We start from the raw sequence: 27767 nt of genomic DNA on the forward strand, positions 1-27767 counted from the left end.
CCATGGTGAGAAAGGGGAGGAAGCGTGCCCCCGAGAGATGCCATGAGGGAATTCGTGCTCTTTGCCCTTGGCAGCCGATTGCCTGGGGATGCAGATGGCCAGGTGCCTGACCCATTCAGCACCCCAAGGGGATCTTTCTACGGCTGTAGATAAGATTAAGTGCTGGAGCTGGGGCCACCTGTGTGGATCTTAATACCTAACTTCAATTTGTGGAGTGTGAGGAAACCCAGGAGGGGACAAAGAGCAATTCATCTGAGGGGAAAAAGGTCTGACAACTGGGCCAGCAGAAAGACTTCTGTTTGATATTGGAGCTGGGTGAAAATGGGGAGGCATCTTACTTCTCTTTCAGGGCTGGATACAGGATTAGCACACAGAGCAGATGTTCGTGCCATCAATGGAGTCTGGGTGACATTATGTAGGAGTGCCATGTACAGTTGCTCAGGTTGTACACCTCACAATTCTAACGTGGGTAGCAAACGTGTGTCATGTGAACTTATTTTGTATGAGGTTTGAAACCAAGGGCTGGCACATATTCTCCCCTTATCCTGCTGTGCCAGTAAATGCCAATGTTATGTTTCCTTCAGGCCCACCTAGTTTGAATGTCCTCACATCTGGGAAGCCTTCCCAGAGTCCTCTGCATAAGGCTAATTTTTGATTTCTCTGTTGTAATAGACCGAAAATGGCCACAGAATTCCTCTCCTCCTGTACCCTGGTCCCTTCACAATGTACCTTGTAGCTCTTCCCATCAAGAGGCAGCCAGTCCCTCACCACTCGAATCTGGCCTTGGCTCTTTGGTCTGGTCTCCTGTGGTCGATGGGACAGTAGCAAATGTGACATAAAAGAGGCTTGAACAGTGCTTGAGTGTGGAGATGTGCCCTGTCTCTGCACTCTTGGGAACCTGGGAACTACCCCCACGTGAATGAGCCCGGGCTAGCCTGCTGGGGGATCCATGACATATGGGCCCATGCCCTCCATTGCCCTGGCTGACGTCACACATGGGAGGGAGGCCTGCGGACCTCCTGTGTGCGTCATGGGCACAGAGATGAACCCTCCCACTGAGCCCTGCTCAGGTGACCAACTCACAGGGTTGTGAACACATGAATGATGTTTATTTAAGCCACTTAGCTTGGGGCTGGTTGTTACACAGCAGTAGCTAACTGCTACATCTGTGTTCCCACAGCCCTTTGCTCAGTGCCATTCCTGCTTGGATAACCCTGGGGCAGCAACGCTACGTTCCGTTTGCGGGGATGGTTAAGAGAATGGAGTTCAGAGTCAGGGACTTGGAGTCAAAGCCCTGCTCTGCGAGTCCTGGCCCAGGCCTGGATGTGCCACTCAATGTCTCTGAGGCTCATCTGAAAAACGAGGATGGAAAACACTACATTCCAAGCTCACTGGGTTATCGTAATGAGTGAGCATAGACGAATTTACAGTTGGAGTGCAAAGTTGGCGCTCAGTAGACGGCAGCTGGCAAACCTTGCCTCCATCACTGATTGCCTTCACGGGACTCCTTGTGGCTCATCCTGGGGTCCCATGGCGGGACGGGGCCAGGGACTTGCCCGGCCACAGGGTGCTTGGGCTGGGCACTCATGGCCCAAATCCCCTGCTCCTCCGAGGCCCCTTCCTCCGCACCCTGTGGGATTTTTGCGTCTGGGGAGGACTGATTTCCCGCGATTTCTGGGAATATTTACATCCATCATTCATTTTGGCATTTATTGTTGACATTCCAAGAACAGTCAAACAAGATAAATGTCCCATCTCCAGGACCACAATCATCCTGCCTCCCCTCGCTGTAAATTCAATTCCACCTACGGCATAGGGCCAGGCGCCCGTGCTGGGGCCAGGAGGAGGGGTGGCGGAGTGGGCCCTGAGGGGGCCGCCGGCTGCTGGAGGGAGATAAAGCCCTTCAACCGGACGTGATCACACCTGGTGCTGTGTGGCCCGGGGTCCTGGCGCCGCCCACCCCACGTGGCTGTGCCAGCCTGTGCCACACTAAGCCCGGGCCCTGGTGAGCCTGTGCCGCCTGGCTCAGGGCCAGACACCGGCCCTACGTCTCTGTTACTGCCGCTCCTGTGTTGCTATCTCTGACCTCAGTTTCCCTTCCCGTCAGATGGGGTGATTCTCTGCCGTGTGTGTTTGGCGGTGCTCCATGCACGTGGTTTCCTGTCCCCTGCTCTGGGTCACCCCACTGCCCGCACGTACCCTCTCTCCTGCTTGCCTACGATGGGGGATCCTCGCTGAGTGCCGTCCTGGGGCTGGTGCTGGGACCAGCTGGGGCTGGGCACCCCCCGCTGCTTTGGGCCCCGACAGAGCACGGCAGCCGTCGTTGGTCTAGGCATCAGACTTCCAGGGACCCCTGCACCGTCATCCCCTGGCCCTCCTCACAGAGCTGTAGTGTCCACAGCAAGGGATCGGATGGTGGCGGTGCAGTCAAGCAGGCTGAGTGTGGAGCCCAGGCTGCCCCGTCGACTGGCTGTGTGGGCACAGGAAGGTGGCTTGGCCTCTCGAGGCTTTGGCCGCCCCATCTGTAAACTGCATGCTACCACTGTGGTGCGAGGCCGGCGGGGGCACCTGTTACACCTGGTGAACACCAGCGCTCTGCCTGCTGACCCTAGTGCCCAGGTGAGGAAAGCACAGGCCTTGCCCATGGCCTTCCCCCACCTAGGGAGGGAGAGTGGGCACTTCAGGCAGAGAGAGGTTGTGCTGGGCAGAGGGCAGGATGGCCACGGCTGCGGCAGTCAGGGAGGGCTCCATAGGGGTGACAGGACCTGGGTGGAGGAGGGATGGTCAGGACTTGGCTGGACTGTGAGGTGGTAAGAGGGCACTCCTGTCCAGGGGAGGGAATGAGCTACACCCTGGAGAGCACAGGCTCACATCAGATGTTGCTCTGGTCCGTCTGCCACCAGAGAGGAACCCTCTGTGGCCTAAGTGATTTCCCAAGAGGAGTAGGTAACCTGCTTGCTTACCTGCAGGGCCAGGAGCTTCACCTCCCCACAGGCAACGCACTGCCTTGTACATCGCTGAACGCGTCTCTCCTTGGACTGAGCCAAACTCCCCTCTCCCTGCCCCTGGCTCTGCCCATGGGAGCCCCCGAGAGGGCAACCCTGCCCCAGACCCTCCTCTGCTGGGCCTCCCAGTCCCTTTGTCTGGTCCCGGGCACCTTCCACCGGGCACGGTTGGATGAAGGGCTAGCCGCCCCTCAGGGAGGCCCTGATTTCACCACCTCCTTTACCCACCCACTCATTCTGGTCGGGGCTGGCCGTGCAGAAAGCATGCTTGTGCACCCACATGCACACACACTTGCACACGCCACACACGGACAGATCCACACACACACACACACTCAGGGGCACACACACCCCTCTGTGGGACATAGCTGGTGGCCCTGAAGGACCAGCCACATGTGCACAGCTCAGGGTACCTGTCTCCTAGCCTCTTTGAGGGTAGCCTTCCCGTGGGGTTTTGGGGTGAGGGGCCCCTGCCGTTGCCTCTGGCCTTTCCCTCAAATCTTTCTTAAGCATTTCCCTGAGCAAAGAGGCCACCTCCAGGACCAGTGACAGTTCACCTGCTGCTGCGGGCTCATGGGGACAGGGATGGCCTCCTGCGCCCTCAGGGGTGACTTAGCCAGCCCCCTCTCCACCCTGCCGCTGGCCCCTGGCCCTGGCTGAGGCTGGGCTGGTGCGGGCTGGCAGCTGATGTGTTTATTTGCCCAGGGGTGGGGGCGGGCAGGCAGGCGAGGCGGTAATTGGTACATTTTGTAAGCAATCATCTGTTGGCACTTTCTCCTGCAGCACGTGGGCTGTCTGGTCCTGTTCATCACGGCCCGCAGCCTGGGCCCCTCGCCTGACAGCTCGTTTCTCTCCCCTGGAAGCATGGAGCCGTTCCGGCCCCTAATGGCGTTATCTGTTATTCCTGGACACACGGCTCTCTCCTGGCACACAGACAGCGCCAGGGCCCATGCACACGGCTGAGAGCGTGGCTGAGAGGGTGGCACTGATCCCGGGCGTGTGTCGGGCCAGGCCTGGGTGGGGGGTCAGGGACCTCATGTCGGCTGATCCTCTGCACAGCACTGCAGCCACTTTTCCAGCCAAGAGACAGGCAGGGAGCTGATGCCCGTACTGGGCCACCCTGCTGGGGGTGGGCGGGATCCATCCTGGGGCTCCCTGGATAGCCACTCGTGGTCAGAGGAAGCTATGGAGTTTCAGGGCCCACTGCAAAATGGAAATGGAGGCCCACTGTTAAAAAAATTATTGATAATTTCAAGAGGGCAGCAGCAGAGAATTAAACCAAGCAATGCGTCTTTCTGACTCGGAGCCCTGTGACTGCACAGGGCACACGTACATGAAACTGCCCTGTCCAGGCCTCCACGCATCCTATGTGCACAGACATGCACACTCACACGTGTGCACATACGTGTGCCCGTGCGCATGGCATCGGGTGCTGCAGGGTCCGAATGATGCAGCCTCGGGTCCTGCTTACTCAGAGGTCATGGGCAGAGCCCTCCCTGCCCTCAGGTTTCTCACTTCTAAGAGGAACCCGGGACAACTCCAGGGGTGTGATACGTCCAGTTCAGGGAGTGGCCCCAAGCAGGGCCCAGCAGGGAAGCAGGTCTGCTGTCATTATTAATGTTTTTAATGACAGAAATCATGACCACATATGGGAAGGACAGCAGCAAATTAATCTTACATGCTTAACGAGCAGCCCAAAGTGTACCAGTGCAATTAATTCCTGCATTCATTCTGCTACACACTCACACACATGCATACACTGGGTGCCAGTGTTTTGCAAGGTGCTGACTTTACCTGCCCAGCCTTCCACCGAGCCTCACTCTGCATTCTAAGTACTCATCCATCCATCCACTACCCATCCATCCATCCACTCATCCAAACATCCATCTATCCATCCACCCATCCATCCACCCATCTGCCATCCATCTGCCATCCATCTATCCATCCATCCACCCACCATCCATCCACCATCAACCATCCAACTATCCATCCATCCATCCAGCCAGCCAGCCAATACTCATTCCTTCAGCAAATGTTCACCAAGCGCCCACTTTGTCCTAGTGCCTGGGATCCAAGAGTGAACAGTCCACAAGAGCCGCGCCCTGGAGGCCATCCCGGTTAGGTGGTGGGGTCAGTAGAGTACAGCATCCCTCCCACCCTGAACTCTTGCTGCAGCTGGCCGCAGTGTGTTTGGTGGGCTGTGGGTGTGGGGGATGGGTCGGTGAAGCATCTAATGGTGGAGGAGCCCGAAGGTCTCACTGAAGGGACATTTACCCGGGCTTTAAAAGATGAAGAGGAGTTTCCCAGCCTGGAAATGGCAGTGCAGGCAGAGGGAACTGGTATTCAAAGACAGAGGCAGGAAGGCGCCTAGGGTGGGCAGGGTGGGGACTTCAGCTCACCTATACGCATAACCTGGCACCCAGCATGTGTCTGGCATGTGGGCTCTGGACCCTGCCGAACTGGACTCAAAGCCCTGCCCAGGCACTCGTAGCCCTGGCACCTTGGGCAGGTCACGCGATCTCTGTGCCTCAGTCATCTCATCTGTAAGATGGGGATAGTTATAACACCTCCCCTCCCAAGGTGTTGTGCAGGATTAAAGGTGTTAATTCAAGTCAGGCACTTGAAATGGTGCTGGGCGCAATGTTAGTGCCATGTCAGCATTAGAAATACGTAAAACTTCTAAATAATCCTTTTTTAAATTAAAAAATTTTAATTTTAATTCCCGTATAATTAACATACAAATTGACCTTTTGCATTTAAAAATATTACAGCTGGATAGGGTGATCCGTCTGGACCCAGCCCAAGTTCCAGTTGAGAAAGTGAGGTGGGAGAGGGTATTCAACACAAAGCAGACATACAGGAAACCCTCCCAAGATAGGCAATGAGCCAAACCTTCTTAGCCATTGATCCCAAGGGTGGCATGGCCGTGTTTCTGGAAGGTTCTATCGCACACTATGGCTGGAATATGTCTTTTACTTGTTCATGAACTAACCAAGCAGAGTGTAAATGCTTGAAACCCACTGAGGTGGGGGTGGTGATAGGGATGAGGAGGACACAGTACCAGGGAGCTCGGAGGAGGAGAAGCCGTTCCTGTTTGGGGTTCAGGGCAAGCCCCCCAAATCCACTCATGCTGTCCGGCAAACAAGGCACGGAGGGCGTTCCTGCAGGAGGAAAGAGCATGTGCAGAGGCCAGAGCTGGAGCAGCTGGGCAGGTCGTGCGCTTTCCAGCAGAGAAGTCTGTCGGGGTTTGGAGACGGAGCTGCATTGCCGCTGGGTAGACTGACGGGTGGGCAGGGGTCATCACACCTGCGGCACGCACCGCATGCAGGCCTGACTCACAAACGCTCTGAGGCTGCTGTGCCGCCCCATGTCTTGAGGACTGCAAACCGCAGTTTGGAAAGGTCGGGCTGGACTTGACCCCGGGCCACAGCTCTGGGCTCTCTTCCTGGGCCACAATTGAGGGGTGGTTAGTAGGAACACAGGGGGGTGGATGGGATTTGTGTCTCTGGGTGACAGCCTGCTGTGTGGGTGGCAGCCAGACCCCTCAGCTAACCCCTTGGGAGCCAGGGTGTCTAGGTTGATGGTCCCCCAGGAGCCTTTGCTGAGTGTCCAGGAGGTGCAGAGTTGGGGCTCCCCAGACCTCACTGGGCAGGCAACCCCAGCATCTCCTGATGGCCCTCACTGGGGCAATGGCTCCCGAGGTCCACGGAGCCAGCCTCACAAGGCAGCTTCCCTCCACGGGGTCTGTGGGAGGCTGGGGCTGTGCTGCAGGCAGCCCCTCTCCTCCACCTCCGCAGCATTGCCTAGGACCTGCCTCAGTGTCCTTTCCCAGGACAGCCCTGTGGTGTCCCTACTGGTCACTCTGCTTCCAGCCTCACCTGTCCCCCCAGCTCCCTTCACAGTCAGCTGCATCTCCCCAAACTCCACTGTGATGCCATCTCTGCCTGCTCTCAGATTGTCAGTGGCTCCCCACCCGCACCCACCTGGCCCAGCCCAAGGTCTGGACTTCAGGAGTTTCTCTCATCTGGTCCATTTTCACCCCCGTGCCCGTTCCAGCTCCCGTGAGCCTGGCTCTCTTACTTGTCCCTGCAGCATCTTTGTCTGCACTCTGGAGGGCAGACAGAGGCCTTCTTCTCCATAAAGTCGTCTGTAGCTCCCCAGTGCTCTGATCCTCAGACTGGGCTTGGAAGGACTCAGGGGACAGGCTCCCCAGTGCCTCAGCCTCCTCGTCCATCAGCACCTCCAAATCCTACCTCTGGATCCTCAAACTGTGCCCTGGTGTGGGGGTATGGGGCAGACACCCCTCTGGCAGGGGAGTCACTGTCTACCCCATGCTTTCCTGGGGATTCAGCCCAGCTCAGGCTCCATGCACCCACACTGAGTGTTGCCCTGGACTTGGGACATCCTAACCCCTGCAATCCTGAACTTGGGGTTGCGCTCTCCAGGCACATGAGGTGACTTGTGGTTGCTGGGCCCCTGCCCTTTCCTGCCTCTGTCTTTCTTGCCTTGGTCCCTGACCCCAGCTGCCTGGGTTAGAGGCCCCCAGAGATCTCTTTGTCTGAAGCTTAACCAGCTTATGAACCAAGAGTCCTGTGAATTTCCACCAGAAACGAAGGTCCCACTGGCTTCAGGCATGGGATGCTCAGCCCTCTAACAGGGGTGAGTGTGCCTTCTGGCTTGGGCATGGCCCACTGTGCACTGAGATGCCTTGAGACCTGAACTATGAGGCACATCGTTGAGGGTCCCTTCAGCTCTGGCTCTGTCAGAGGCGCTGGGGAGCTGTTGATTGACTGGGTCCCAGATCTGCTGGGTCATCCATGTGATGAGAACATGGGCCCTCAAGCCTGGCTGTCTGGTTTCAAGCCCAGGCTCCTCCACTCTCCACTGTGTGACCTCAGGCAACTCTGTGAGCCTCGACTCGCTCATCTGCAAATTGGGCAATCTCTCCTGTTGTGAGTTTACAATTAGTTCATAAATGTATATAAGAGGCTCCTGGTGTTTGCTTAGCTCCAAATCCGATGTTCATATCGCCGCTTCCCCTAAAAGCTGTGGTCACATCCTCCCCTTTGGGGCTTTGAGAAGGAATGTGAGCTCTGAACCAGTTTGCAGCAGAGCAAGGTGCCTCACATCAACAGAGTCTCTCCTACAACCTCAAAGAGACATTGATCTGTCACCGACACGCACACTGGTGGTAGGCAGCTCTCCAAGCACACAGCCCTGGAGAGGGAGATGAGAGCTCCCCTGGGCAGCCATCCTGTGTTCTGACCCCATAAAGAGGGTCACTTCAGGGATTTTGAGGTTGGCTGCTGCAAAGCCCTGTTTCTAGAATGCCTGGGGGTGATTGTGGAGGCCATTGCCCCTCACTCCTGGGGCTGTGAGGGAGACAGGCCCCATGGCCTACGTGGGAGAGGGGCTCTGTCGGTCAGCACCATGGACAGCACCACGAGCCGCAGGGACTATGCTCAGGAAGGGGACAGGATGCCAGGAGAAGCAGCGAGGGCCAGGGACAGGGTGGGCAGGCAGCTCATGTGGGCTTCACAGGTGTAGAGATGCCGGGCAGCCAGCTGCTTGTAGGATGACCGCTGGGAGGGACGAGCACCCACATCCAGCAAGGGCTCCCTTGAGCAGGGATGCTGGGCAGGTGGGCAAATGTACAGGACTGAAGGAGGAGGTGGCTGGGGAGACCCCAGCTCAGGGCCTTCCTGGGCAGTGTCTGTGTGAGGACAAGCAAAGGGAGAACCCCCTTGGCCAGTGCATGCCCAAGGCTCCCGCAGAGTCTCAGCTTCTCTGCCTGGCTGTCCTGCAGGCCGTGGGACACTCATCCTGCATAGAGACAGCCAGGAGGATGGGATCATTAATGCCCTGGAGCAAGGCCCCTCCTGTGGGGACGGCAGTGGGAGGGCAAATGCCCTGTCCATCTCTAGGTGGGCACTTCTGAGCTGTGCTCTACTCCTGAGTTACAGCCTTTGAGGTGCCAGGTCTTGTGCGTCCAAGGTGACCCCTCCCCCGAACGCGGCCCACCCCCTGATCATGAGGGTCAGATCAGCCCACATCACAGTCTGGGTGTGAGAGCACCAGCGTGGCCGTCTGGGCCTGCCCTTGGTTTGTCTTAGCCTCACTTGCTGCATCTGTAAAGTGGGGCCCTATGCTCGGGCTCCCCCAAGTGGCCCAGCCACCGCACGATGTGGATGACATCCTTTCAGCACGCCCGGCTGTGTGCCCCGTGGTCTCTGAGCCTTGGCGTCCCCCTCCACGAATCGGGCACTGAGGCTTTCCCCAGACTGAGATTTCATTTGCAAACGACCCACCTGCTTCCTGCTGTCCTCGAGAGCTTGGGTTGGGGTGGCGGTCTGGCGATCTGGGCAGGAAGGGTCGCTGCACAGCGGGGCTGGGCTCTGGGCGGCTTCTTTGGAGGCATGGGTCTCAGAAGGCAGGCCTGCGCAGATGGATGACCCCGCCATGCTCAGCATGGAGAGGGGCCCGTGGGAAGATGGAGAGAAATACGGCCTTTCCTCTTAACGACAGCGTGACGGTAGCAGGAAGCATCAAACACGCGGGACGTTTATGTGCCCTCATAAAACAGGGGCTGTAATTCTCTCTCCATCCTGGGCAGAGCCTCGGGGACTGCGTGCTCTCTGAGTCACCTCTGGGAGGAATGATTCCTCTCTGGGGATCCTTGGGGCCCACGTGGCCTGCGGGGCTGGGGACTGCAGCCGAGGCAGAGTCCTTCATGTCCCAGAGGACGGCAGGGTCAGCGAGGGGGCAGGAGGCCATGAGGGGAACGGTCTGGGAGGTCATGGGAGTCTGCCAGAAAGCCGATCTGAGGGAGGCGGGCGGCAGGAGCGGGCGAGGGAGGGCGCAGAGGACGCAGGGAGACTGTGGACCGCTCAGTGCTGTGGGCCAATGCTGGGACAAACTTGAGGAGGGGACAGCAAACCCCATGCCTGGCTGCAGGGCCTTGGGCCAGTCCCCCAACCCCCAGAAAAGTGCCAGGTGCTCCCTCCCCCACTGACAAGGTCTAGGTGGGACCCAGGGTGTGAAGCGGCTTTGTCCGAGACTTGTAAACCACTTGGCGGGGGATACATTTTGTGGGGTCCAACAGCACAGCTCCATGGCAGAGGCTGGGATCTGGGGTGCTCCATCCAGGGCCAGGTCAGGGGTGGGGGGCTCCCTCCATGCTGGTGTCCTGGGAGGCTCCTGGGCGCCACGTGGTCTCATGGGGACATCTGGGTGTCCCTGGATTAGAGACATTTGAACAGGTATCTCTCCTGCTGTTCTTACGCTTATGTCCCTTGTGTCTCTGCAAGAGACGAGACTGCAGGCAGTGTGTCCTAACATCTATCTGACCTAGAATCTTCTTCTGTAGCATCTCCTGGGGCTTGTGTCTGTGAGGCAGGAGCTCAAGGCTGCTGCCTGGGTTGGGCGGTGCTTTTCCTCCACCGTTTTATGAAGCAGTTGCTCAGAGGGGCTGCCTGACTGTCCCAAGGTCATGCTCCCTGTCCTGCACTGATGGTCACGTTGTCACCGCCACGGGGCCTGGAGGCCCCCAGAAAGACACTGTGCAGGTGTGGACTGGGACAGTGAGGCCCCAAACCACTGGAAATGCTCAGGCAGAACAGGTATAAGAAGAGGGGAGGCTTTCAGGGCCCCGAATCCTCGAGGACGGTGGAGGGGCCCAGCCTGGGTGGGGCAGCCCAGAGCCTGCCGGCCAGATGCAGAGCAGGAGGCGACCTGGTGTCCAGGGGAGAAGCCCCTGCCTGGGACCCAGGTGCTGACCCTGGCAGGGTTGCTGGGTCAGAGAGATCCCAGGAGGGATAGGGTTTGCCCACAGAAGGTTCCCCCAGTACCTCGGAAGGGCCCCTTCTTAGCCCATTCTCACAGAAGAGATGCTGGGGCTCAGAGGCTGGGCAAGTTCCCCGGGTCCCACAGTCAAGGGCAGAGGGGCACTGCAGCCCAGCTCTGGGGAAGGACGTGCCCCCGCGGGGCCTGACCCCGCAGTTTCTGCTCTCCCTGGCCATGTGTGGAGGGTCCCTGGAGTTTTCATCTTGTTCAGGCTGGGTCTTCCGGTCCATCCTGTGTGTTTACAGGGCAGTGAAGCCCCCTCAAAGTCAGAGGGGGCAGTCGTGTCCTATGAGGAGGTCCCTATAAAGGGGTCGCTTGTGCTCTGTGGGCGAGGAGTCATTAGAGCTGGAAAATCTGCTAAAATCTTAGGGGTTCACGAGGAGAAACGACTGGGGAGTCCCATAATGATGCACTTGATCCATTTGGCAGCCACGGCCGGGCTTGGCTGGGGGAGACGGTGCTGGCCCAGAAGCAAAATACACCCGTCTCCTTGCCACGTGGGAGCCAGGGGGTGGGATTTGGGGGACGGTGTTGTTCAGCGGGAAGGCCTTGTACACCGGGAGGCCTGGTGAGGCCCTGGCTGTAAATGCCAACTCCGCAGGCCGCGCTCACCAAAACCTGCCTGCGCCCGGGCCTCGGACCCGGACACAGATGCCAAGGCGCAGAGGCTTTCTGGTTGAGCGCCTCCTGGGAGCCCTGGCCCCGGCTCCTGGCATGGGTGGCGAGGCAGGTGTCTCTGTGGGCCAAGTCTCAGGGTGACCAGACCCTCCCCTTCCGTGTCCCTCCTGCTCTCCAGCATTTCCTCGCCTCCGTGGCCACTGCCCCTGCTCCTGTTCTGGCTCCCCCACCACTGTGCGCTCTGAATGGGGCTGTTCCTGGGACTCTGCCCTCCATCAGCGCCCCTCTCTTAGACCAGGAGTCCAACCGCAGAGCCTGGAGAGGACCCCAAATCCTTGCTCTGCCTACTCCTAGGGGAGCTCACTTCCTGCCTACGCCCCTGGTGCCCGCTTGGGCGCCCCAGCTCTAGATACCTCCTTCCTGACACCTCCACCTGGAAACCCCCTGGCATTTCATGCTCCCTCCCCCTCCCCTCTGCTTTCTCCCCTCCCACTCCATTCTGTGCCGCTCTGGTCCCTGCGCTGGTGTCCTCCGTGGAGTCCCGTGGCTCCCCTGCTCAGGACCTCTCAGCCTGCCCCTCCCTCTCCACACCTTCCCTCCCTCTTCCCTGCTAGGAGCACATCCCCTGCCCGGCCCCACTTCCCCAGGGGCTAAGAGTAGAGGCTCCTGGGTCTTGCACACAGTCCCCGCAGGGGCCCCTGCGTGGCATCAACAGCTCCCGGGACACAGCCCCCTCATGGGAGCCTCAGGGCCCTCCACTGCCTTCCAGGGAGCCAGGTCTGAGTCCACAGCTGGGGTCAGTTTGCCAGACATGCATCAGAGGAGGGCTCAGGGCTCCTTCCTGGAAATGCCCAGCCTGTCCTCAGACACGTTCTAGACCTGGCCTTCACACTTTCTCCAGCAGTGTGTCAGGTGGAATCGCGCGGATCACTCCAGGAGCCAATGACCTGCTGTCTGTGGGTACGCTGACCTCTTGACCTTGCTTTTATGGACTCCGCGGACACTTTGGTGATGGGTGCCAGTGCTGAGGCCCAAGAGAAATGCTGGCACATGGGGGGTGGGGTGGGAGGGAGAAAGGAAGCAGTGGTGGGATTATTATGGACCTGGCACTGGCCATAAACTTTAATCAATTTAAAACCCATTTTCTGGGTATTAAACTTCACTACCCGTGTAATACTCCTGGTCCTGAGCATGGGAGCCGGTGTCTCTGCCTGAGCCCCCCCTCGGACGTGCCTGGTCTGAGGCTGGTCAGGGTGCCCTAGGGCATCAGGGTCTCCCACGGGGTGGTGGGGATGGGGGAGCTGGTCCTAGGAGCCCCGCTGGTCCCACGGCCTCCCGCAGGGCTGAAGAGGCCTTTTTGGAGGCTGGGTGGGTAAGCCAGCGGCCCCGGGCAGCAGGTGGCTTGTGACCAGAGTTCCCTGCTCTTCAGTGAGTCCCCCGACCTCCGCAGGCCCAGGGACTGCTGTCTCCTCCCCTTTACGGATGGAGACACTGAGGCCCAGAGATGCTACGAGGGGTCACATGTCCCGCAATTCCAAGTGGCAGATTCCAGGCCCTCTGTGGACTCACGGATGGGACACGCTGGGTTCCTCCCCCCGCCCTTAGCCCACCTCTGGGCAGAGCTGAGTGCTCTGGTCACAAAGACGAGAAACAGCGTGGCAGGCTGCTGCTTTGGTCCTCTGCTATGAACACGGGGGCCCCTGAGTGGGGGGTTTCCGGAGGAAACCCCCCTGGAAACCCCCAGGCTCCTCACACCCAGAAGGTGCTTCGTAAATACATGGGAGCCCTGGGGGCACCTGCTTCTTCCAGAGCCTGGTGCCCTGCCCCCAGCTCTGTTACGGCAACCTTGCTCATTACAGCCTGGGCATCAGGAGCTGGACACAACCAGGCAGGGTGGGAGCAGGGAGAGGGAGGTGGGCTGATGTCTGCTCCCCATGGTGAGGAGGGCCATGCTTGACCTTTGGGGGGCGGGTAGTAGAACAGTTTCCAAACCCTGATCAGGCTCAGGGAGGCAGCCACAAGTTGCCCCGGGGGCCCTAGTCCTTCCTTCCTTCATGGAGAGAGCACATGTTAGGCACCACCTGTGTGCTAGGCCCTATGACAAGAGGTGGTGTGTAGGGGAGAGCCCCGTCCTGGAGGTGAGGAGGGAACACACCAGTCCTGGAAGCAGAGAGGAGCCTCTGTGGGCAGGTCCAGCCCAGAGAGGGATGGCCTATGATGGGAGATGCCCAAGGTGCTTGTGGAGCCCTGAGAGGTGTGCTTCCCTGTGAAGGTGACCCCGGAGACGGGTTCGGGGGGTGAGCGGAAGTTTGTCAGGAAGAGAAATGGGCATTCAGTGCACAGTGACCAGTCTGGGGGCAAAACCAGCTCCGTGAACCTTCGAATACCCCCAGCGGAGGAACCAAACGAGGGACAGGTGTGCTGAGAAAGTCCGGAGGGGAAGAGATGTTGTGCAATGGAAGTGAGTGTGCATTAGGGAAGGCTTCCTGGAGGAGGTGACACTGGTGTGAGGCCCTGATGATTAGGGGGGTTAGAGGTGGGCGTTCCAGCTGAGAGACTGCATGGCCTTTGCCAGCTCCTGCAGCCTTTGTCTCCCTGAAGGACCACGGGGCCTCACCTCCTTTGTCTTATGCATCAAAGCACAACCCCACACTCGTGGGCCTGCATTAGTGTCTCCTAGACTCACAGACGTCCAGTCCTGGGGACAGCTGGGGCTTCCCTCCCCAGCTAGGATCCCGAGGCTCAGCCCATGGGGGCCCAGGCCTGGGGACAGACTGTGGGAGGCTGTCTGCAGATGTTTGAGTGACTAACAGTCATCAGATGAAGCTACGTGCTTCAAAGTCAACTGCTATGCCCGGGCCTGGGCACCCTGCTTTCCCCCGTGGTCCCCGATCCTCACTAGCGTGGGGCACCCTTTCAGTGCACTTCACGGATGAAGAAGAGGCGCGAAGTGATCAAGCGGCTTGCGAAGTGCCGGGCCTGCTCAACCGTGTCGGCGGGACTAGTCGGTTCTCTGGTGGCAACGCGCTCCTGCGTGGAGCAGCTCTTGCGCTGTGAGTGCTCGCCCTCCAGTTTCTCCATTTGTTGGGGGAGGGGTTGACCTGGCTGCTCTCCGGGCACCTGCCAGCACCCACCTGCCCCGGACGGCCCAGGCGGTCCCGTCCGGTCCGCCGTGTCCCTCCCCCCACCCCCCGTCTGGCTGTCTGCCCGGGCAGTGCTTCCCTTGGAGAACAGTCATTTTGGGCTCTCTCCAGGAAACAGCCCTGGGGCGAGAAGAAGGCTCAGCTCTCCCTTCCAAAAACCCCGACTTACACTTGCTCGGAGTTGTGGGTGGCAGATGGGAGCTGACAAGTTGAATAAATTAGGGCACGATTACTTCTTAGCAGACGTCATATCAAACAGCTTGAGGTCCCGTTAGGAAAGCACGCCAGGCCACATGTCGGGGAGGGAATGGCTTTTCCAGCATCCACGGACGGCTTGGGAGGCCAGGCCCTGTCCAAACTCTTCTGGGGCTGCTTGGATGGTATGCGGGGGGGTCTTAGCCTGCTGTCCTCCGAGGGTCTGGGTACCACGGCTGATGAAGGTGCCACTCAGAAGGCCCCAGGTCACTGCGCCCCACCTGCTGCAGGAGCCGGGGACCTCCAGGCAGGGCCGCGTCCCGGGCGCGTCAGCTGGGGTGGAGCTGGGACGCCCCTGCCCCTCCCCCATCGTGCAGGTTGGCGCTGGAGCCTCCCTTGGTGCGAGGCCACCTCGCTATCTTGGGATTCTGAGAGCGGGGGTTTCTTCATTCATTCAAGGACTCTTTCCTTTCTGGGAACTTGTGTGAGCCGGTGACTGTTGTAGGTGCTGGGGTTCAGCGGTGGATGGCCGAAAGCCCCTGCTCCTGACTGCTGTTCCCTAGTGGGCGGGAGCTCGGTCCTCTCTGCCCACCAGCCCAGCCTGGTGCAAGTGCTTTCCAGTGCCGTCCCATTCGGTCCCGGGGATCCCTCTCTCTGTGAGGCTGCAGCCCCCCTCCTTGCAGATGAAGAAGTGGGGCCCAGTGAGGGCAAGTCAATGCTCAGGGTCGTGGTGGAGCTGGCATGCAGATCCCTGTTCCCAAACCCTGTGAGATGCAGCAGGAAGCAAAGAGGAACGCAGTGGCCCCAGGGATGAGCACCATGAGTAGGGCGCCGGTGCCACGCGGCTTTGCTGTCTTAGGGGGCGGTCAGGGTGGGCCTCTCGGAGGAGGTGGCTTTTGAGCAGAGATGGTGATGTGGGGATGGGGTGGGGGTGTGGAAGATGGCCAGGGGAGGGCTGAGCCGAGAAAGGACAGGCGGGTCACGGCCAAGAGCCTGTTCACCTTGGCAGAGCTGTCAGGGGCTGCTCCCAAACCCAGATGTGGTGACTCGTCCCACCCATGGCCCTGTGGCCCTGTGGCCCTGTGTCCTCTAGTGGATGAGGCCCGACTTCCTGCTGGGGCATTCTGCGATCTGTCCTCTGCAAAGCCCTGGGCTTTGACGCCTCATTATGACCTTGCGGCCCTACCAGCTCAGACCTGGCTTATCCTTCTGTCCGGTGCTTCCACATGGGGAGAAAAATGAAAGCTCACCTGTGACCCCTAGCCCCTCGTCCCTCCTCACCCATCCCTGAGGCCACCTCCTTCAGAGAGCCTGCCAGGACCTCCAGGGGAAGGTGATTTCTGCCTTCCGTGGGTTCCTATAGCATTTGCACTGGGATTATCGCCCTCTACTACCAAGAGCCCCTTCCCGGGACAGTGGTGTTCCTTTGCTTCTGGTGGGAGTATTTCTTTGGTGTCTCTGAGGCAGCCAGCAGCCACTCTGCTGTTCCCACACCCGGGCCCACGTTGGGTGCAGCTGGAGAGACCTGGCCAAATGATGTAGGGATGGAAAGTGCCTGGCTGCTTGGAGGATGTCTGAAGGGCAGGCAGGGGCTGGACAGACCCCAGGGAGCTGGGCCATGCGGGGCGGGAGGCCTCAGCAGGCAAGGCCATGGGTATGACCCAGATTCACGTTGAAAGCGGAAAGAGGAGAGCTGGGACCCACAGGCCAGAAGCCAGGAAGATGCTGGTCTTCTGGCCTGGGGTGCTGCCACCAAGTGCCACCAATGCCGCCAGCTGCTGCCAATGCCACCGCTATCCTGCAAGAGCCTACTGTGTGTGCAGCATCTCCACGGACTTGTGGCTGTCATGGAGGATGCTCGCACAACCCCAGTCACCCAGGGGGAGAGCGGGAGAACCCCGTTTGGACCCGGGTCCATTTGGCTCTGAGCCGGAGCTCTTTCCACCCCATGCCTGGGAGACCCCGCAAAGCCTGGTGCGAGGCTGGCTTTGGACAGGCTGAGTCTGGGGTGCTCCCAAGGCCACCAGGAGGGGGGACGTCTGGTTCTGGGGCTCTGAAGGGAGGGTTGGGCTGGGGACAGGAGCCCCCAGATGGGGTTGAGGTCAGATGTCCCCCTCCTCCAAGGAGAGGAGCCAGCCCACGCCTCCTCAGAGACTTGGCCAGCTCCCTTCTGAAGATGGGGTCACTGAGGCACCGGGTGTAGGGCTGTGATGGAGCCAGATCCTGGGGCCAGCGCCTCAGCGGCTGCTGCTTGTGGGGCCCTTGGTTCTTCCCCCGTGAAGAGCTGCTTCATGGTGGCTCGGGCCTCTGTGAGGTTGTGGCGAATTGTTTGAGGGTCTCACAGATGATTTGAACTCAGTTCCCAGGAAGGAGAGAAAAGGGGTCAGAGCTTGCGGTGTGGAATGGCTGCGATGATGTGTTGGGAGGTGTTGGTGGCATCCTATCTGGGCAGGGGTTGGGGGTCACCAGGATGCCGAGGGCCAGGAGGACCTGGAGGCAGGGCTGGGTCGGGCCTCGGCCCCTCAAGCAGACACAGAATGAATGGGAGGATCGGAAGGTCCTGCTGACCCCACATTTTCTTCTAGTTTGGTAAAATGTCTCCCACTAGGAAGGCACCGTGGGAACTGAGCCCTGATCCCCCTCACATCCGGAGCCCTGACCCTGGTCACAGGCTGAATCTTGAGGCTTTCTCTCCAGACTCGGCAAAGAGATCACAGTGTAGCCACAGGGATGAGGTGGCATTCCACACACAGTTAGTTAACAGTGTAGGCTGGATCAGTCTGTGCTCAGGAAGTCCAGGAAGTCTGTTTGCCCCCCATTCAGGACAAATCCAGGAGGGCTTCCTGGAGGAGGATCAGTGGTGTGGAAGCTGAGGCCTGAGGGATACAAAGTACACCCAGCTTGGTGGCGAGAAGCAATGCATGAATATGGTGAGGGGAAGGCAAGGCCCCGGGCAGACTTGGGGAGACCCTCTGTATGGCACCTCTCCTTGCTTGAGCTCCCTCTCCTCTCCCAGCCTCTGGCAATGTCTTGAGCTCCTGGAGAGGTTTCTGCAGCGGCTGTGGGCGTTCTGGTCTCTGGGCAGCTCCAGCTCCCCGCTCCTGCTCCGCTGCCCCGGCCACTTTGGTCACCCCACACATAAAGTCCTACAGTGTGTCCTGACCACGCCAGAGCCAAAAGGGCCTCTGGACCACACGGCAAGGTAGCCCAGTGCATGGTGGACCTGCGTGCAGGGGATCCTGGTGCCTAGAGGAAGAAGGAAGAGGGGGCCTCAGTTCTAGCCGGATCCAGGTGCACAAATGCTACCTGCAGCCCTCTGTCTCTGCTTCTTCAATCCTCTCTGGGTTGGGTTCCTCCTTGGGATCCCAAGGAAGCAGGATGAGAGCCAGTAGCTCCCAGCGTGATTCCTCCCAGATTGGTGTTCAGGACAAAGAGAGAGTGTCCAGGATTCTCTCTATTTGACCAGCTGGGGACATGGGCCCACCCCTGAATCAGTCACTGTGGCCCAGAGGATTTGGTGCCCCTATGGGCTCAAGTCAGGTGGCTCCGGAGAAGGAGAGAGGTCCCCAGAAGAAATACAGGTGATCTTTTTTCTGGACAGAGCTTCTCGCTCTGCCTACACAATGCTGTGGATTGTTCCAGGTCTGACTCAGTTTCCCCTCCCCTGGATACCCCCCAGGCCCCAGCAGCTCTGCTCCTAAAGCTCTCAGGAGTCTCTGCAGGGTCCAGCCCGAGGGAAGCGTGAGGAGAGGAAGGTGGGGCCTCAGCCCGACCCCGAGGGCCCAGCACCTGTAAGGGTCCATCAGTCCAGAGCGACCCCAAAGGTCCAGCACCTGTAAGCGTCCAGCAGGACAGAGGACGTGCTAACTAAAGAGGATTCTGTGTTGCTGGGGGAAGCAAAGCAGCAGGTGTCACTCGGCATGACAAGAGCTGAGCTGAGGACAGACCCCAGGACACTGGATTGAGGGCCCTCCACCCAGAGCCAAGTGTGGAGCTGGGGTCGCCATGACCTCTGAGAGGCAGGGAGTCTGTGGCCTCAGCTTCCAGCCCTTTGGGGGAGCAGAAGCCTCCACCAGCTGGAAGGGCCTTCTGCTCACGTCACACGCGGGGACGCCAAGGCCTAGGCTGGGGCAGCGGTGGTGACTCTGCATAGCCAGTCTCCGGACACGTGGTCTTAGGCCTAGCAGGGCCTCATCAGGCACTGTGCCTGGGCCCACACGCCTGGGAGGGGCCCATAGACAGGTTTAATTTCCTTTAAAATAGGAAGGAAAAAGAATAAAATTTTAGGTCCAAGAAAACATTTACTTTTAATATGAGTATTTTTGTCTTTATGTATCAACACAGTCATAAAATACTGTTAATTTATTTTTTGTGGAGGAAGAGCCCAGCATTCCCAGGCCATAGGGGTCAGGGTGGCTGGTGGCACAGATTCCCTGGTGCGGGTCCAGGTGCAGCGGCATTCAGTCACTGGCTCTGGAGAGCAGGTGGGGGGGAGGCTGGGTGTCTCGGGGTCAGAGGCCCTTGGGAGCCACTGTGGTGGGGACCCCATTCCAGCCTAAACACTGCCCTGGCTTCTTGGGTGGTCCTAGGAGAAGCACCCACAACCCCTTCTTGGGGCTCAGTTTCTCCTTTGTCATGTTCAGGGGTCAGGCCTAGTGCTTCCCAGGGACCCAGAAACCATCTGAACTCTAGTGAATCCCTGTAGCTTGCCTTCTCCACTTAAGGAGGGGTCCACATCACCAGGCAAGGGCTGCCCAGGGGTTCACGAAGGCCCTGTGTGTTGAGGCCGCCTTTGTGGGGCGCTGCTGGGTCAGGCCCTGGCATGGTGCCCATCCTCATGGTCATCTTGGAGTTGGAGCTGTGGAATTCCACTCCAGGGAGAAAAGCATAGGATGGTCCTCACCAGAAGCACAGAGCTCAGGAGCTCTTGGGGAGAGAGGATGAGGAAATGAGAAGTGGGAGTGGGAGCTGGGGTGCATTGTGTCCTTGGGGGCGGATGGTCGAGGCCTGAGCCAGAGTGGGAGGGAGGACAAGGGGCTGAGACAGAGGCAGAGAGACAGAGAGACACACAGAGACAGAGAGAGGCAGGCAGACTCAGGGACAGCAGTAGATACAGGTGCAGTGGGGGTGGCTCAGGGGTGGGGACAGGAGGGGGCAGGAGCCTGGCTGCTCCTCAGAGCAGAGCCACCTTTGTATCCCTAGTAACACTAATTACAGGGACGTCCCAGAAGGGGGCTCTTTGCTGAGCCCTTCAGTGTAGAATCTGTCAGGGAAGAAAAATGTTGTGTTTTGCTTCAAAGACCTTCCTTTGATCTTGTCTTGCAAAGAAGAGAGAGAGAGAGAAAAGAAACAACAAAGGCAGCCCAGAGAAGCGGAGATTTGGGAGGGACTCTCTGTGGGCACAGCATAGGCAGGGCGGTCTGGGCCTTCGCTCACCCCAACGCCCTCTCTGGAATGCCCCCTCCCCAGAACAGACAACCCTGCAGGGCAGGACGCAGACTGGTGATTGCCAGGAGCTGGAGTGGGGGCACAGGGAGGGACCACGTAGTGGTCTGGGCCTCTTTCTGGGTGTGATGTTCTGAAACTAGGTTGTGGTGGAGGTTGCGTGGAACCATGAGTGCAGTAAATGCCACTGAGCTGCTCACAGTAATGTGGTTCATGTGACGGTTCGTGAATTTCACCTCCATGTGAAGCGCTGGCCATCACTGTTCCTCACTGTTCCGGCAAGTGCTGGCGGTGCTCCGTACTGGGGACACAGAGGTGGACAGGACAAAGCCTTTCCGGCTCTCCATGAGCCAATGTTCTGGCCATCCATCTGTTTGCCCAGCAAACTCCTGCACGTGTTTGCAGAGGCTCCGGGCATGCCAGCTCCCACAGTGATGCCCTAGCACGGGCCCCGGATTGCTCTCAGCTTCCTGCACACTCCTGGCCTTGCAGGCCTCCCAGCTGCTCCAGCCTGACCCCTGGCTGTCCCAGGACGCAGGCCACGCCTTCCCTGCTTTTTCCTCTGGGGCCCCAGCGGTGCTCAGGGGCTGTTTGTTGGATTGGGCTGAGTAGAGTTTGTTGCAGTCCAGACGACCCCTCTGAGATCCCTACCCTCAGCCCTGGGGCCCCTTTTATGCCTCCTTGTCCAAACTTGAGGGGTTTGGACCAGCTCTGCCAGGGTCGCCTTGAGCCCCAACTGCTCTGGGCCCACTGTGTGGCTCCATGACTCAGCGTCGTGGCCACACTTCACGTGCACAGCAACTCCTTCTGGGCATCTCGGCTTCTGTTTGGACTCTGATCCAGGCTTACCACTCCATGATTCTCAGCCATGTGTCGGTGGTTCTCCGGGGCCTGTGGAGAAGCCTTTGGAAGCTGGGGAGGCAGGGAAAGGGAGGGAGGGTGTTGGGGGCGGACCAGCAGCCCCGTCCAGGCATCCTTGGGCCTTGTGTGCCGGACAGGCCAGGGCTGCACCCCTAGCACAGCTCCTGGGCCATGAGGTGGTCCTGTCATTGCCCCCTGCCCAGGAGTGCAGCAGCCTGGGCTGGGGGGCAGGACGCAGGCTCTTGGGTGGGAGTGAGGGTCTGCACCCTGTGGTGCATGCCTGCGGGGCTCGCAGAGTGGCCTCCTGTTCCTCCTGCTCTGTCACCTTGCAGCCGGCCCCTGCCTGCCTTCTGGGCCCGGGGACCTGCCAGCGTGTCCACTGGGAAGGGACAAAAACCTGCAGGCACAGTTTCCTGACTAAGCTGGGGGAGGGGATGGGTGGCCCCAGGACTCCCACAGAGAACTGTGGGGACGGTGCAGGGCGTCCAAGCTTCTGAGGTGTGGAGATGCCCAGGGCCTTCCCTGGCAGCTGCGTGTCTTGCTCCCTCGACTACCACGGGGCCGCAGCTGGGCTGGGGCTGGTCTTCTGTCCTCCATCCTCCGTCCTCCGCCTGGTTGGGGCTGGTCCTCCGTCCAGTTGGGGCTGGGGCTGGTCCTCTGTCCTCCATCCCCTGTCCTCCGCCTGGCTGGGGCTGGTCTTCCACCTGGCGGGGGCTCTCCCTCCTTTCTGTCCCCTCCCCTGAGGCAGTCTCCTGGCCGGCGCCCAGGCCTTGGTCCCCTCTGGGAGCCATAGGCTGATGTCCCCTGAGGGATTTGCCTGGAAACTTTGCTTAGTGTCCCAGAGCGTTTGTCCACAAAACCTAAGGGCTTGTCTCCCCCTCAGACCTTTGCCCAATCTCCATTTTGAATTGTCTTCTTTTCTATTCAGAGGTGGACAGTGTGGAGGCCAGTACCGGACAAGCAACTTTAAGGGATGATTTGACCTAGTTCTTCTGGGGCTGAAGTGACATGCCTTCCCTCTCAAGCCTCAGTCTGCTCCCCTGCCGGCCTGTCCGCTCAGCGTGGTGGGTGCCCCTCCTGGCGCTGGGGACCTTGCCTGTCAGGGCATGCCGCTGCCAACAACCCCTGCTCTCCCCTCCAGGGGTGTCCTCGCCTGGGAGGCTGTGCCCCCTTGCACGGGGACCTTCCCCACTGACTGAGGGACACAGGTGGACAGAGGCCAGCCTCTGTGTCAAAGGGGACCCACATGGGAGCCACGCATGCACTCGGGCTCCCATGGGTCCCGGCTGCCTTTGTGCTCCTTCTCCCAAGAGAGAACGCCGCACAGGAACCCCCGTGCCAGGCACCCAGACCTAGGGCACGGGACCAGGAGTGGCCCGAGGAAGGGGGTTGGGAGTGGGGGACTGCAGAGGGGGCTGCATTGCCCAGGGATGACAGTGCAGGTCCTGCGGTCACCAAAGGCTGGCGGTGGGCCTGCGGGGGTGAGTGGGCAGAGGAGGGCGCAGGGAGGGGTGGCTGGCGCTGATGCAGGTCCCGGCTAGGCGGGTGTGGGAGGGGCCGCGGTGATGGGAACGCGCCTCGGCAGCTGTTGCTAGGAGCCCTTGACGCGCTGCAGAGAGGAAACGACAGGCCCGGGTCTGTTAATCAGCGAGTTACGGTGCCTTGTGAGGGTCACAGTCCTCCATGGAAGCCTGTGAAGAGCAGCTCACTTCCCGCCGTGGGGGAACAGCCAGATTGGCGATGAGGCGCAGGACGTCGTTGGAAGCTGGCGGAAGGTTGGAGAAGGAGGAATTCCCAGGCGGTGGGTCCCCACGTCCCAGCTGGGGCCTGACGGGGAGGGAGTGGGCTCTGAGGGTGGGGGGGTTTCTGGGAGATGCACTGAGGCCCCCGAGCCCCTGAGGTCTCCCGCTGGGGGGCTTCTCAATAGGGCAGGCACCTTGGACGTGGTGCAGGTCCTTCTCCGATCTGCCCACAAGCCCGTCAGCGTGTCGGATCCTGGAGGCTGGCCGGGGTTCCTGCAGGGGCCCCTGTAGTGCAGAGTGGGGAGAGCGGGCATGGAGCTGGGGAGGAGGATGGCCAGGCCAGGCCGGGGGCACACCCCTGTGGTGCTGGGATTAAAGCCCCAGCAGGAGGGGCTGCTGCAGCCCTGGGTGCTAGGGTCCCAAACCCCAGAGGCCGGGCTGCACCTCGCTGCAGGGATGGGTGGGGGGGCGTTCCCGTCACAGGCAGCTGGCACCCACCCTGCAGGGAGCCATGAGGGTGGCCCCCAGAACACAGTGCTCCTGGGTAAGACTAATGGGTGGCCGGCAAGACATTCACTGATGGACACACTGTAAGGAGATCGGGAAGCCGTACGCAGAGGCTGCTGTCCGCAGCTCGTTGGGCCGCAGAGCTCATCCTCAGACCCAGAGGTCCCCTGGTGGAGAGCACAGTAGCCCACGGCCGACGCCTGCAGTAGGGGTGCCATCCTTCCCAGAGGCCAGTGGCCACTCACGAAGGGGTCCACAGGCGTTTGGAGGGCGTCGGTGTAGGGGCGGACGACGCTAATGCCCGGGTTTCCAAGGTGCCGTCCTGGGCCCCTGTTGAGAGGGAGAATGTAGGGTCAGGTGCTCAGTGCCCCCTCGCCTCCACCCATCCTCCAGCTGCCCCCCACCTGTCCGCCCAGGGGTCATCGCCTCAGTTCTCAAGTATGGACGGCCAGGGACACGCACCGCTGTTGGCAGAGCCTACGCTGGTCCTCACCCTGGAGATCAAGGGCCTGCCTCCGGTGCTCCCGCCCTTGGGGAGTCGGGCTCGATGGCCGTTCCCGGAGCCCACTCGGCCCTCTGTGTGCCACCCCAACAGCGGCTGTGCCCGCCTACTTTGCTCGTGTTCGGGTCTGCTGTGGGGCCAGGTGCGCAGGCATCGCTAGGGATGCGAGGCCCTTCTGCAGGTCTTCCGGTCGCGCTTCATTCTCAGGCTTCCGCCCACCAAGTCTGCATCTTGGGACCTTGGGATGACATCTCCCTGTTGGACGTCGGTGTCTAGGTCGGAACCCAGAAGCTTCTGACGGGAACAGAGCAATGGCGCCATCCTGGCGTGTCCTGGTGTCAGGCTCCTGGTAGGTGGGCCACTGATCAGACTCCCTAGCATTCGTTTCCCTCCCAGAAATTAGGGTTGATTTGGTGCCCTGCTGTCACTTGGCTTTGAATCCCAAGTTAGTGGTTTGTGTTTCGGGTGCAGGCGTGGCTGTGTGGACGGGCATCGTGGCCATGGGGGCCCTTGGGCCGCTGTGTTGAGGCCTTTCAGCTGGTGGTCTCCACGGTCAGGTGGTGGGCCTTGAGGGCAGCTGTGTCTTGGCTGTCACTCAGCCCCAGCGCCTGGCCTGAAGCCTGGCCCTTGGGAGGCCCCCCAAGTCCTGTGGCGGGAACCCACACATATGGCCGGTAGGGCTTGGCTCCGTCCATCTCCTCGTCTGCAAAGCGGGGTTGCCTCTTAATCCACGGCACTTTATCTGCCACGAGAATCCAAACTGCTGCCGACAGACCTGGGGATAGTCAGTTTGGAGGTGCGTGTGGCCCCGGGGGCTTCTGTCGCCGTCAGCACGAGCATTCGTGGGTTTTCCTGTGGAACCATCTGTGTGCGTGCCCACGGGGGGCTGAGCGAGACAGAGTGCCCGCACATAGCGCTCGTCCAGAGTCTACAACCTTCCCGATTCAGGTCGGAGCAGGGATCTGGGATGTGAAATGACAGTGGTGCCCGCAGGCGGCAGGGGGCTGGCCGAGCTGGGGCAGGGAGGCTGCGGCCACCTTCTTTGCCGTGTGCCCACTGTCAGAGCCTGTCCTGGAAGGTGTCCCCTCTGTCTGAATCCCCAGGAGCCTCTCTCGGGATGGAGGGGCTGCGGGTGAATGGCCAGGGCCCACATCCAGGTCCCCGGAGCCCTGCAGGAAGGGGCCACAGCGCATAGTCTGGGGCTCAGCTCTGTCCTCTGGCTGCTGACCCTACCCCCTCCTCTGGGGGTTCCCCAGCCCCCTTCCAGCCCAGGTAAAGGTGTGGGTGATCCCCTTCCGTCCCCAGCTCTTCATGGCGACAGTGGGCCACCCCCACTCCCCATCACTCCATCCTGGCAATGCGGGAGCCTCTCAGATCACAGGGAAGTGGCACTTTACCCTTCATGGCCACCCACCCAGAGATGATGGGACTGGGGAGAGTCCTGCAGCTTCAGGCAGACCCTTGAGCCAACTGCAGTGCCAGTGGACGTGGGCTTGCCTCCTGCTCCTGCCCCCACCCCTCGGAGCCTCAGTTTCCTGGTCTGTGAAACGGGGTCACAGCCCTTCTATCCCTAGGAGGTCGTGGGACTTGAACGAGCTGCATCATACAATGTGGCCCATGTTGGACCCCAGGAGCACACGCTTGTTCTCATCCTTCTCCTCTGGCCTCTGGCCCGGCGCCCGAGTTCTGCATTCCTGGCCCAAGTTCGTGTGTGTTGATCGAGTCAGCTGAGTGTGCACTTCTGCTCAAGGCCGGCCAAATTCCAGGTGTGTGCCTGAATTCCAGGGATCCTGTTTCCATCCCTTCCCCTGCTGGCCCCTTGGGGCCTGGCTGCCACCGCCGCCTCCCTGTGGAGACCGTCAGCCCCTTCAGCTCAGCTCCTGTCACTCTCCTGCTCTGGGGTGTCCCCACCATACAATGAATCTGATTCCTTCCTTTCCACCCAGGAAGCCTCGCCACCTCCATGGCGACCTCCGCTCTCGAGCACTCTAGGGACCCAGCTCATCATGAATCATCAGGACCAGGGCGGAAGCAGGCCAGTCCCACAGTGGCCGCGCTGGACAGCCACAGCCCCGGGTGCATGGCGGAAGGGGCATGAGTGTTACAGCCCATGCTGTGGCCACATGGGCCTTGCTGCTTCCAGGGGGTGGGGGTCCCTGCGTGCCAGGCTGGTCCTCGAGAAGACTCCACCTCATCCCCAGACGGATGTCGTGTAGGGAGGTGCGGGCTGGGGAGGGGAGCCCAGGGCCATGGCAACACTCTAAGGACGGCACCCTGTGCCAGGCACCTGCAGGGATGGGTTTTGTAAGGTGAGAGAGAGACACCCCCAGGCTCAGAGTGTGTCCACCAGCAGACACAGATCTGGCGGCCACCTTAGGACAGGCCTTAGGGGCATCCGTGACCAAGTGGAAGGCAGGCCAGCCTGGTGGGTGCACCCGAGTGAGGAGAGGGGCCACGCTGGGGTGGCGGGATGGGACTGGATTTAGCAGGACCCCCGACTGCTGCAGCAGCTGAGTGTGGGCCGAAGCTGCAGAGCCCAGTTCGTGGCTCCCCATCCAGGTCTTGGCCTGGCCTCAGTCCCTGTCCCCAGAAGTGCCCGGAGGCCAGAGGAAGGGCCTGGAAGGAGGCGCCTTGAAAACAGAGCTGGCCGCTTTTGCTGACCTCACTTTCTCCTCCACAGGAGGGCTGACGGCCCCACAGCAGCACCGTCGGAGCCCTGCCTGGAGGCTCTTTCTTGTAGCGATGTTCCAGGTCCGGGTCTCAGCCTCGCCTGTGCAGGCAGCGCTGCTCTAACCCGTTTTACAGATGAGAAGCCTGAGGCCCAGTGGACGCACAGTGGCCTGGTGGACACACCCCCTCTGACCTGAGTCCTGCTGTTGGCCCCTCTTCTCAGAAACTGAGGGAGGCAGACGCCAGGCCCCCGCATGCATTCCTGGGGGGCCTGGGCTCCGTCTCAGCCCTGCTCGTTCTCTCCGAGAGACCTGACTTTCCGTATCTGAGCAAGGGCGCTGCGGGTCTGCTTGCTTGTGGGGAAGGGACTCCCGGCAGCAGAGCCCCCCCCCCCAGGAGCCGCCCAAGCAAGTGCGGGTCAGGAGCGGCTTCGCACGGCTGCGTGCACACGGGCCACGCCCCTGCCAGCCCCGGCTCCCTTGTGCCCTGGCGGAGACGTGTTACTCGTCTGCTTCCTCGCAGTGACATTTAATCTACGCAGGGGCTGGCAGATGCTTTATTTTTGGAGTTGGCTTTGATTTGGGGAGGGTATTGTTAGCTCCCGGGAGTAGATTTAAGAGCAAATATTACTGCTTCTTATCAGTGGCACCTAGGAGCCTCTGCAAAGGCACCTCCCTCCTGCCGAGAAGTCTAGACTTTGCCTGCTTGGCACCTGCCAGAGGAGAGCCCTTGCTCCCTCTCCAAGAGGAAGGAGGGAGCCCCGCCCTGGGGCCTTCCCGCCCAGCTCTACCTGGACAGGCTGGGCGGCCGCGGGCACATAGGTGCCTCCCTCTGGCCTTGGTTTCCCCATCTGACGTGGGTGAGGGTGGATGACGAGGTCTGTCTTGGCCCTGCATCTTCTCCGCTGCTCCCGCCCAGAGGGAAGAAGGATGAGGCAGGGCTTTTCCTCCAGCTGATCAGGGTGGTGTGATTTGCATGTGATTTGCATGAATATTCATGCAGATTTCATACGGTACTAGGTCCAGGCATCTAGGAAAATTCCAGCAAACAGACCTGGGCAAAATGCCCGTGATTGTCCTGGACCTTGAAGACAGCTTTACAGAGACTGTCCCTCTGGAGTGTCCTGCAAGCGTGTCCCTGCATTTTGTCACCTCGTCTGAGCACCAGGAGGGGTCCGGATGGAGTGATCGTGTCCCCAGTCTGGCTAAGGCTGCTGTGCGTCCAGCCAGCCTCAGGA

This window comes from Ailuropoda melanoleuca, chromosome 9 (genome assembly GCF_002007445.2).
Source record: "Ailuropoda melanoleuca isolate Jingjing chromosome 9, ASM200744v2, whole genome shotgun sequence".
Taxonomy (NCBI): domain Eukaryota; kingdom Metazoa; phylum Chordata; class Mammalia; order Carnivora; family Ursidae; genus Ailuropoda; species Ailuropoda melanoleuca.